The sequence below is a fragment of the Typopeltis vanoorti genome, chromosome 13 (assembly GCF_054136105.1).
Source record: "Typopeltis vanoorti isolate ZY-2024b chromosome 13, IOZ_Tvanoo_1.0, whole genome shotgun sequence".
NCBI lineage: Eukaryota > Metazoa > Arthropoda > Arachnida > Uropygi > Thelyphonidae > Typopeltis > Typopeltis vanoorti.
The window spans coordinates 64286143-64298916 of NC_143561.1; the positions used below are offsets into that span (position 1 = coordinate 64286143).

Here is a 12774-nt window from a genome sequence, read left to right on the forward strand (position 1 = left end):
AAGAAATAAAATCCGACAAGTTTCTCATTTAATCCTTTACCCAAGTGTAAGCAAAGAAAGGTTGCACATGAAATATCTTCACAAAGAGGTTACTTGAGGTTATATAGAGGCTGTTCAGTTCACATCAACAGATGTGTATATTGCTAAGCATTGTATACATCTGAAAGGAAGCATGTTTTACATTATGGGATGCTGAGGCACTAATGTGAAGTCAACAGCCTATATATTATATACAAGTATCTTCACATGCAAACATTCTTGTCAAGTATAATTTATTTAGTAACCAAGTGAAAAAAACTTTCTACAATTAGAAATTTAATTTTGTGTATAAGTTAGCAATTTGGAAGTGAAAGTTGGAGGACCACTGCACATTCAATCTGTTTAAATTGCTGATTGTTCAAGTTAAAATACCCCAATTTAAGACACAGCTAAGGGGAGAAAAAAGGAGAACAAATGTCAAGGGAAAAAAATTTTGGAAAGATCTAATATATCATCTAGTGCAGGCATTCCCAACCTTATGCCCATGGGCACCATGGTGCCCGTCGACCAATTTGTGTGTGCCCGCCGCAGTTCAACCGTGTGCCATATAGTTTGAAATAATCACGTGCACATCATGCAACAATTCATGGCATGCTATATGACGCATGACGAGTATTAAACACATAAAATGTAAAGTAGACACGCATTCGAAGTTGTTCATTATCTGTTGCTAGTTATATGGGCATAATTTTAATGGTGTCTTGTACTTAAATTTTTGAAATATTTTGATTTTTAATCCTAAAATGAGTGAATCAAGTAAAAGACAACGAATCTATAATTTTAACACTGACTGGGAGGAAACACATTGTTTCATTAATTTTAAAGATAATTGTGTTTGTTTGTTGTGCAACGGTAGCGTTGCAATTCCGAAAAAACATAATGTTGAACATCACTTTTCAGACAATGCATGCCACTTTTAATACGAATTATCGACTTAAATCTGAAATAAGAAAGGAAAGAAATTTTGGATCTTCAGAATGACATTATACTAAAATCCCATATAACAGATGAAAACTTCTCGAATCTAGTGGATAGAAAAAAAGTTTCCATTCTTAAAAAGAGCAGTGTACAAGATAAAATCGTTTTTCAGTTCCACATACCTTTGCAAATCATTGTTTTCAACCATGAATATTATAAAATCAAAATATAGATCACGACTCACTGATAAGCATCTTGATGATTGTTTAAGAACTGGAATATCATCATATTCTCCTAATTATGAAGCACTGGCCAATGAAATGCGATGCCAAAGATCACACTAACTTACATATATATATTTAAATTTTTACATAATGTAAACTTTTAAATAATAAAACATTTGATTATAATGAAAACTTTGTATGTATTCATTTAACAAAAGAATTCAAAAAAATTTGCTTGAAAATATGGATGGTGCCCATCACCCTACCAATATTTTAGAATGTGCTCTAGAAACAAAAAGGTTGGGAACCCCTGATGTAGTAGAACATTTGTAAAAAAGATGGCACAATGAAGTTTACTTCACAGTTGTTCTCCACTAACTGAAGGTTCTATATAGTGGTTTTAAGAAGTTTTTTTATTTTAATTTAATTATTTAATTAATTTATTTTTTATGTAAGACAATATCTTGCCAATGTGTTTGTTGAATTCAAATGCCAAATGTTTAGCAAGCTTGTAAGTGGAGGTTTCTGTGGTTTAGAAGTTCATAAGGCATATTCTGGAAATTGGACCACATTTTTTTTATTCAGCTAAAAGAACAATAAAGAAATAAAATCCGACAAGTTTCGTAAGTCGTTTGACTTACATCTTCAGGGGTAAAAGGTAACTTAAAGTTTAAAACAACAAAATAGAGAAATTATTCAAAAATAGTTCATACTATACAGTTGTAGCCATCTGACTGTTCATAAAATTAAAAAATCAGAATGTAGATTCAAAACAATGCTAAGTTTAAACAATGCTGGATGATACTACGTTCTGTTGTTCACGTTCATAATGTCCGAGATCTGACTGAGGTATATTTTTTATTAAAGCTGACCAAATTTGGTGTAGAATTAAGCCTTAGTTTTTATTGCATTGTGTTGGAATTCTAAGCATGTTTGCAGCTTCTTTAAATTTCTTTATGTAACAGTTTTTTTTCTATGTAAGACATGTTTGTTTTCTGCCAAAGTACATTGTGGCATGTGGAAGTGGTATGGAAAGCTAGACCTGATTTGTGTTCTCTTCTGTTTTGCACATCCTTTTGGTGTTTGTTCATGCATATTTCCCCAGATCTTCCTGTCTGTCCTACGTAGCAGATGCCACAAGAACAATAAATTTTTTAAACACCTGGTTTTTTTAAAGGATGATGTGGAGGTTTCGGTGGATATAGAAATCTTGAATTTTTTTCCAGCAGCAGAAAGGCAACTGTGATGTTATGTTTGTTTAGTAATTTAGCCATCTTGTCTGTAACATTCTTGATATATGGAAGCATGATAGTGTTTTTGAAATCTTTAGTTTAGCAAGTTTATAAGTGGGACAATTTATGGAATCCTCAAAGGTTTAACAGGACTCCAGGTTTATGGATCTTAAGTAGTCTTGGTGTGCATAAATAATAATAAAAAAAAACATCTTAGTTTGGATATAGTTTCAGTTGGCCAACTTTTAATATTATTTAACACTTATTTTTTTATTGACACTGACTACAGGCATATTATGTTGCCATAGCAGATAACAATTCTTTTAATTTATTGTAGTCTTCTATATTTATAATTACCATGACTCTCCTTTGTCTGTCTTCACTATAACTATTTTTTGGCTTAATTTTAGTTCTTTCAGAGTAGTTCCCGATCCTCCTCCTTTTGGAGATACTAATCCTTGAAGGGCTTACATGAGGCAGGGAGCTTCTAGCCTAATGATGTTCTGTATTCTCTTGTGGTTTGTTTGTTTTTGAGTTTATGGTGCAAGGACTGCTATTGTCATGCTGTGCCAGTACACAAGGGAATGAATAAACAGCGTAAACAGGAATAAAGTTTGGTTTATAAACACAAATGTTGAAAAAGTTTGGTTTATAAACACAAATGTTAAAGGTGAGTAGAAACAAATATAAAAAGGAGTATAAAAATAAGTATAGAAAAATTCATAAAAAACCAAGTGTTAAAAGAATATATGTACTAAATTAAACTAATGAAAACTTATGTACATAATTTATATAAGATGGAATACATTAATACTCTGTAAAAATTTAAGAACAGGAGTGATATTTGATGAAGCTAATAAAACCTGCTTGAGTGTTTAGGGCTCATAGAAGTGGCAATAGTGACTTTGATCATTAACAAAATGAGGGTATTTGATTAAAATATGAACAATGATAAGTCTAGTATCACACAACTCAAGTACAGACGTCATCGACTCTCAATAGGAAGGAACGTGTAAGATGACTATGACCTATGCAGAGCCAAGCAAGAACAACTTTACAAACTGCATAGACTACCCTACCACAATTTAATTATAAGCTTGATTCTATAGAGATATTATTGGTCTCTCTATTCAATGATGACTACTACTGAGATAAAAGTTTGTCTTATGATCTGCCTGTAATCGGTGTATGGGACAGGCAGGTGGTGGAAGCTTGAGAAACAAGCCGATCTACTGCAGCATCTGACACCTTATTTCCCTTAATCCTAATGTGGCTTGGAATTCAACAGACATGTACATCCAAGTGTGGCTTCCATAACTGGGAGAGAATATGTTGGATTCAAGTGATCCCTGGATGTTTCTGCAGCTCTAGACATTGTATTGCCTATAGGGAACTTCATGAATCTGAACATGTTATATAGTTTTGGTAGTGATGCAATTTTAATGCAAGCCACATTACATACAACTTAGCAGTAAAGTTGTTACTTTCTAGGGGGATATGAGCAGATGGCAGCCAATAAGTGCTGAAAATATTTGCTGTTTTCCAGCAAACCCTGACATTAGAACTCTAAGCAATATTTTCAGCACTTATTGGCCACCATCCATACTGTTTTGTTCTAATTTATGTGTACTTATATGAGCAATTATGTGAGAGAATGTTGCTCTCTAGTTTAATTTTTTTTGTAACCAAATGGATCATCATAATAATAATAACTGGACTCTAGTGTTGATGTAGTAAAGTTTTTTTAATTTAATTTAATTTTTTCATGACCAGAGATCACGCCAGCCGTTTTAACGGCCGACCAAATAAATGTAACTTTCATACCATGTAGATGTAGTGTAGCTCATTTCTTTGTAATATATGTGTATACTCCAGATGATGACCTTAATGTGAAGATTGAAATGTCAAGTGAATATTTTGGTTTATATTAAACTGAAGTTTTTACTTTAAGTAAAAACTTCAGTTTAATATAAACTGAAGAAAAATTTAAGTAAAAGGTAGTTGTTTCCGTAATTTATATAATGAATTTTGTGAGGGGTAATCGTAATTAATATTTCCCTACAGATATTATACAGAGTAATTTTTCAGATTGCATCACTGTTACTGCTCCAATATGAATATCTCCTGAATGTGGTTTCTTTTATAGATTTTGCACATGGGAAAATGTCATCCTCATTCCAGAAGGGTTGGCATGAGAAGGATGACATTTTTCCCACGTGGACACCACCTCGTTGTATGCATGATTAAAAAAAGTGGTGTATTTGTTGCAATTTCTGATGTTTTCTGTTTCTTATTTTGGTTTTCTGTTGATGTTTTGATAGTTTTTGAACATGGTTGAGGTTGACTGAAAGGTCTCTGATAAACAAGAGGATGAAAAATTATTGATTCTCAGGAGGAGTTTAATTCAGGGCTCGAGTTCTGAAGCCCATACGTGGACATTCATTCTCCAGCAAGCAATGACTGTGCTTGAGATTGGAACATCAGGGCCACCCCAGACACCATACTGGCACCACAGTAAGCCTTGGACCATGTCCCTGAACAATGGGGAAAGAGATGACGCTTGCAGATAAGTCCACTAGTCAAATGATCCTGACAATACAGAACTGCCTGCCTTGCTGAAGCAGAGGCCAATTTTGTGGGAGATTACCAGTATCTCCCTTTCTGGATGTCCACAGGTTGTACTACACAGCAAACATAGCAGCAAGTTGGATCCCAGTGACAGTGGTCTGGAGAATGGGATGCTGAAAATGTTGCTTGTAAATAGATGCGAGTTCAATGTTGCAAAATGTAAGGTTTTAAAATTTGGAAAACAAAGATGGGATGCAGAATTTATGCTTGGTGAGAATATATTGTTGGAAGTAGAGGAAATAAGAGATCTGGGAGTGATAGTGGATAAGGATCTAAAATTTAGGGGACACATCGCCAAAATTGTGAAGACAACACAAAGACTTCTGGGAATGATGAGGAGGACACTGACGTGTAGAAGTAGGGAGATTCTTGTTCCATTGTATAAGGCTTTGATTAGGCCACACATGGACTATTGTGCCCAGATTTGGTCACCTGGTTTTCAGAAGGATGAAGAGATGTTGGAAAGGGTCCAAAGGCAACTGACTAAGGTAGTTTCTGACCTCTGGAATGTCGAGTATGAGGAAATATTGAAAAGATGTAATTTGCAGAGTCTAGTGGAGAGAAGGAAGAGGGGAGATATGATAGAGACCTACAAGTTGGTAAGGGGTTGTTATAGGATCAATGGTGGAGAAGTTCTACAGAGAATAGTGGGAGATCAGGGGAGAACCAGAGGTCATCCCTGGAAACTGTATAAAGAGGCTGTGAGTAGGGGAGTGAGAGGCAGGTTTTTTTCGTGCAGAGTTGTGAATGATTGGAATGCCTTGCCTGAGAGTGTGGTGTCTGCAAGGAGTTTGAATGTGTTTAAGACCCGGTATGATGAGATGTGTGTGAGATAAAAGGACCTCCTAGATGAGTCTTTGACTCCATGAGGTCTTGTTTAATAATAATAATAATAATAATTAAGTCAGTTTAAAAATTATTTATAGTCATTCCACATTTCATGAAGTTTTTGTTCTAGAAACTTGTGCATGAACCATTGTAACAACTAAGGAAATTTGAACATGGAAATAAAGAAATTCTCATTCTAATTTTCAAATAATCTCAAGAGAGGACATATCACCACAAGTAGGTAAAGCAACAGGTAACAAAGAACACAAGGTGCTATTATGATTTCAATCAATCAAGTAATTATGGAAGCACTGGGAAACAGAAACTAGCAACATATCATGATAACATTCAGGACTGAAAATAAGAATATTCTATGGCTAGAGGTGGGTTAGACTCTAGAAGGCATCATAATAAGACATTAGTTCTCTTTTTTGCTTCACGATTTTTAACTGTTTCAAAATTATTTCATGGTAGTACTATAAGTCTGTGACAACAGATTTTGCACTTTGATGAAGCTGGTTTGAAATTTAGAAAAAAATATCAGCAGCTTAATAAAATTATATTTATTTTGTTTTTTTGTGTGATTGGTTGGCTAGTTTTTGTGAATTAATCCTTAGGACAGGAAATGTCATACTGTATCTTTACAAAAAGTAATAAAAAATACTCATAATTAGTTTAACGGAATGAATACAGCACAGAAAAATAATTAAACACAAGGTTAATATTTTGCATATTTCATCTTTGTTACAGAGACATCATCTGGGATAAAATATATTAAAATTGCAATAACACATAGAAAATAATAAGTGAAAGAATTCAGACTAGAAGTCCAAAATCCTATGAGGGACACCCTCTATGGGTGTTGTTAGCTAGCCTCTGAAGTTTCCCAAACCTTGGGAAGTTTAACACAACCATATTTAACATTCATATCAGGTTTAGATTAGGTTTCTGTTTTTAATTCTGCTGCTGATTCTAAAATAAAAAAGTCTTTCAAGTTTGTTCTTTGTACAGTGGAGCATAATAGTCTCCCCTCCCTCTCCCATTTTTGATTCTGTGCATGTCATCCAAGACGTGGCCAGCTAGACCCAGCTGACCATAGTTGTGGCAACAGATATGTTTCTTATGTTCTCCAAGGCAGATGTTGGTAGATCACTCAGTCTGACCCTAATATGACAAGTTGCAAGAAAGCTTGTAAACACCTGGAACAGAGAGAGAGGGGAGGAAGTGGTTAATTAGGAAATCAAATAAGTGCATCTGGTTTCAGATGAGGTTGAAAAGCAGTGCAGAGAAAAAATTTCTTTAAAGATCTGCCTATTTTTCCTGAGTGGCTGCAGATATAGGGAATGGCAATAGCATTGCTGTGTTCTTCCTATCTCCTCACATCCTGTTGAGAGGGATGTGAGGAGATAGGAAGAACAATTATTGTGATATTTTTGGTATTGTAGCCATTGGATAGGAAAGTTTGGCAGCCTGGTTGGAACAGAGATTAGAAGCTCTGTTGACAAGGGTTTAATAACACCATACTGTTGAGAGCGGGACATATGATGGAAAAATTTGTGTGTATGTATGTATCTACTTGTGTGGTAGGTTTTCCGTAAATTGAGAAAGAAAGGGTGCCATTGGGAAACTCTATGATTAGAGTGTCCAGAAAAGGCAGATTATTTTTTATGTTTTAAAGTGAACTGGATTATGTGGTGCTTATCAATGTATCTTAGCCAGATAGGCAGTATCAAGAACATGTTTTTTAAAATGTTCCATGTAGAAACTGGCTAGAGGAGGAAGAGAAAGAGCTTTGCTGTACCTTCTATCTGTTTATAAATGATACCTTTTAAATGAGGTAGCCAGTAGGAATTACAAAATTAAGGAGATCAACAATGTTGAGGAGGGGGATTTTTCAGTAAAGTGTCAGAATGGGGGATGTTAGTAAAAAAAGAAGTTATATTGAAGCTCACCATAGCATCATTAATATGTAAAACTAGGTTTTGGGTTAAAATTTTAAATGAATGGAATTTTTTATATAGGATGAAAGATGTCCAGTGCATGGGGTTAAGGAGAGAAGTCAATTACATCTATAATGGGAATTTTTTTTATATAGGATGAAAGATGTCCAGTGCATGGGGTTAAGGAGAGAAGTCAATTACATCTATAATGGGATGGAGATGGTTACTGGGTTTATGGATTTTAGGCAATCTGTATACCTGGGGAAAGGTAGACCAAAATTTTTGAGTGTTTTTAACTACTTTAGGATGTGAAGATGTGACATTTTTTAAAAAGTATTTTAATCTTTTTTTTTCCCCCTGAGAACTGGCAAGGTCATAGTCAAGTTGTTTACAGGCAGCACAGTTTTTGTGCAAGACAGTCATTTTCCGATTCTAATCACTGGCATTGAGGACCACAGTAGTATTACCTTTATTGGTTTTGGTGATTATCATATTATTGTCTTTCTTAATTTATGAAGAACTTAGAGCTGGTTTTGAAGAGATTTTTTTTAAATAGCAATGCTTGCAAATGGATGTTAACCATTAGCTATGTTGAGCTGATGTTGTTGGCAAGTTGTGGATGCTGTGCTCTATATGCAGCATGAGGTCTACAGATGGAACTTGACAAGGCACTACTGAAAAGTTCATAATCTTTTTCTTAAGAATCTTTTCCTTAAGATGATTGCATCTACCCTGCTTATTCTTCAAACTCTGGGAACACATTCTGATACTGCATCACATCACTAATGTATTTTTTTAATACTTCTCCATGCACTTCCAATATCCTTCCCCATCTAGCAATGATTACAATGGGATTGAACCAAGTAATTTTAGTAGGACATAAATTCCTGCTTTCGTGTAACCTTTCCTGTGTGGAATATCCATACTCTTAGCCACTTCCCATGTTGGCAAAGCATGATCACTCATCAAGGTGAAGAACAGCCATGTCGTTTACTGAAAGCTCCCCCCCCCCTCCTCCCAACCACTGTTATTAGGTATAATACTCTGACTTCAAGTTACTTCTGTGGTTATTATGCTTAAGCAAGGTGTCATGAAAAAGCTCAATAAATTCAGCTTCATTCTTTTCACGAGATTTCACTGCTATTTAATCAATGTTTGGATCATTAGCATAACACCCTCTCAAATCTTGTCTATCCTTCCTAAAAATACTTATATCCTTTACACTCAATGCCAGTCAGGTCTCACAAATGCCAATAATCAGATGCAGCAGCATATTCACTAAGACAACAAACTCAATCCCTATGTTCCTGATACTCCTGGTATTTGCATACTGATATAATAAGTTACCTTCACACAAAAAAAAAAATTGTATACTCTCATCTATAATCTGCATAACCCAGATGGACAACTTTGAGATTCCTGTTCACATCTAATGCTTTACTTATACAGACATCCTTACATATATTTAAGAAGATTAACAATGCCAAGAAATTGTTTTTGTTTAATCGTTTATCCAAGTGTAAGCAAACAAAGTTTGTATGTGAGGTTTCTTCATGACTAGGCTACTTGCACAAAGCACACATTCTTTTGGCTGTGTGCTTTGCATTATGGGATACTAAGGCAATTAATGTTAAGTCATTAGCTTCTATATACAGACAGCCCAGTTGTGAACATACTCCACATGCAAATTTTGTTTGCTTACACTTGGATAAAGAATAAACAACAATATCATTTCTTGGCATTTTTAATTTATAAGCAAGTGAAAAAACTTTCTACACTGTGCTTTAATCCAGAGTATTTCAATAATGAGGTATTACACCTTTTCACTACTTGTATATGGAATATCTATATGATTACTGCATTACTTCAACCTTGGTATTTGCTGAAGTGGTCTCGATCACTGGATTCCATTAGACATCTGCCTATGGTGTGGCCTCTGCTGATGTGGCCTTTATTGGGACCCTTTGGTCCCAATAAAGCCCACATCAGCAGAGGTGACCTTTGTCCATGGAGATGAGCAGTTCTAGCTAGAGGCTTGTGGAGTTTGATGCTTGGTGTAGTGGTGGGTTTTTGCCTGGCATTGGGTAGACTACAGGTTTTGTCTGGTGGAACCACTGCTGAGATTAACCACGTCGCCGTCAATATCATTATTATTACATCACACCTCCAGGGAGTCTAAAGACTCGAGGGAGGGCATCTACTCTACAACTCTAGGTATCACTATTCCACCAACCTTCATCATCTAACACCAACGGCATCTACCGCCGACTACCACCACTGGTACTTTCACAGACAATCACAAACATCCATGCCCACCGCAGGATTCGAACCCGCAGCCTTTTGGCTGGAGAGTGGATACGCTAACCACTCGGCAAACTAGGCCGGCGTGGTTAGTTTTTCACTAGTTTTTGTGTTGAATGTAAGGAAGATAATGGTTATCTGGTTCCTTGTTGGAAACAGGTAACTATCCCTAAGGTACAAAAGTATAAAGATTCTCCTTATGGCTGTCACTCCTTAGTCCTTCAGTTTAGATCAAATCTCCTCATTGAAAAAATCAAGGAGATCCTACTTTAATATTACTTTTCTAGAAAAAGTTCAAATTTTTTGTTTTTGTGTGGGGAGGAAGGGTGACTGACTGGTATTCACCTGAGACATGTTGCACAAAGTAACTGTTCTGGTTGTGCATGGGTTGCTGTTCCCGCAAGAATGGTTGCTAAGGGAACACTACCAATCCTTTCAAATCCTACTGGATGAAGACAGATAACATTTTTCCAAGTGAGTGTTTGCCGCAATGTATAGATAAGGATGTTGGTATATTCGTTGTCTCTGAGGTTTTAAGCTTCTTATTTTTGATTGATGCAAAAAGGGTTTCTGTACTTGGTTGGGACTTTGTTGAGGTTCCCTGATAAACATGAAAATGAAACATTACTCCTTCTCACAAGAAAATTGGCTCAATGCAAGAACTCCCCCACACACAATGCACAGCCACATATAGATGACCTCTCTGACAAAGCAATGTCTGCTCTTGGGAGTGGAATGCCAGGGCTATCCAAGATGCCATACTGGCACCACAGCAAGTCTTGGGCCTTGTCCCTGGACTAAGGAGAAGAAGCCTTACTATCACTTACTTATTCTTTCTGTTCTTTTTCTACCTGTATATTTTATTATGTTGTCTCTTAAAGCTTTTCTTATCCTATACATACACTCTATTGTTATCATCTGTCAATTCTCTACCATGCAGTTCTTAATACATCTGGCCTACTTCTTATTTTAGTGATATTATATTTTGAGTACGAATAAAAGGAGATATTCTTATGAATGAACCAGTCCTTCTATTCTTCTGATAATTGATTCCTATTTCGACACAGAGAAAATTTATTTGTACTGCGTCACTCTGCGTCTAGATAATCACAAGCATAATATCCAGGAATCAATGATCAGAGAACACAATACCACCATTACTTCAAAGACCTACAATAAAATTATCTCTATCTTTAAACACATTGCAGTCGTGGTCCTATGCTAATAATTTGGGTTCTCGCTTAGATTCGAACTTTTTATGAGTGGTAAAGATGAAATTAAGTCAGGCAAGCATATACTTTAAATTAATACAAAACATTTATTATACTAAAACATAAAATTTACACACATTATGAGATCTTAATTCACATCTAATTATCAAGGTTAAGCAATTTCCTTCAGAACAATACAACTCAAAATTCATTAAAATATCTGGCTATTTAGCAGATTATCTAAGGATCATACTTTGTTCACACTAATAGAACACACATTTCAATCAAATGAGATCAAACATAAACTCATGCACATACAAAACGTTACTCAACTTGAACATGCAAATTAATTTCAGCACCTTTCCTACTCTACAACTAAATTCCTGAAGTCCTTTACTCTAAAATCTTATTCCAAATGAATCTTACTTAACTTTTAACACGTTCTCAAGGAACTAACATTATCTCAATTCGCACATCTCTATGAGCTTAAACTATTTAACACACGTTCTCAAGGAACTAATTAAGATATCACAACCTGTTCTCGAGGAACAAAGAGATTACTAAGCCACATTTCCTTGGAACAAACATTAAACTCTCACATACGTTCAACATGAACTCTTATTAAGATTATACACATTCCTTCTTTATGATTCCAAAATGTGAAGACAAAGAATTTCTTACCGAGACTGAAGTCATACTTTCCTTCTCAGCTCAATATCTGGGATGGCAGTTCCTCCTTCCTGTTCCATAGACCTTTCTATTGGAGACGGTATCACATACCACAGGTAGACATCGAGTTTTTGTCAGCAACATACAGCATGACCCTGCAGTGTCGTATCTGTCTTGGCTATCTGAGGAGTGCATATTTTCTGCCTACAAGACATCATTCCATACGTTATCACCTTAGAGGTCTCCACGAGTTTTGGCATCTACATACTGGAATACAGGAACAAGAGCAAGAGAGTAAGAGAGAGTTTTTTGCTCTGCTATTTGGTTTTGTATCTCGCGCTTTTTTCTGCGATTGGTTCTTCTCTTTTCGTGAATAGCACATGGCTCCTTGACAACTAGTGCCAAAATTCAGTGCCAGCAATCGTCCTTGCCACATCGTGACGATCAGCACCAAATAGAACTCTAGCAGATGATTTATCCTTTTGCTTGCGTTACTCATACTCTGAATCACGGGTCTTGCCCTAGGCAGGCACTCTAAACAAGGGGATTAAGTTTCAAGGTCCTGTGCACAGTTTACAGCATACATATAAATTACTAAGAATTAATCCTTTTTGTGAACAGTACTGCTTACAATTCAAAGTTGTTATTTATATCTTACAATTTATTTTACAATTAAGTGGAGTACAATATTAGACAAAATTTTACGATTTATTCTGATTAACAAGAATTTGCTTTAGGAATGGCAGATCATGTTAAACTCAGAATGAGATACTATAATTGTACA

At 35.5% G+C, this 12774-nt stretch overlaps 1 protein-coding gene across 1 annotated transcript in view; it reads right to left on the reverse strand.

The window, feature by feature from the left end:
* Positions 1 to 12774, reverse strand: part of hiw (MYC binding protein highwire) — a 1014282-nt gene that overhangs the window by 40345 nt on the left and 961163 nt on the right. The window lies entirely within an intron of this gene.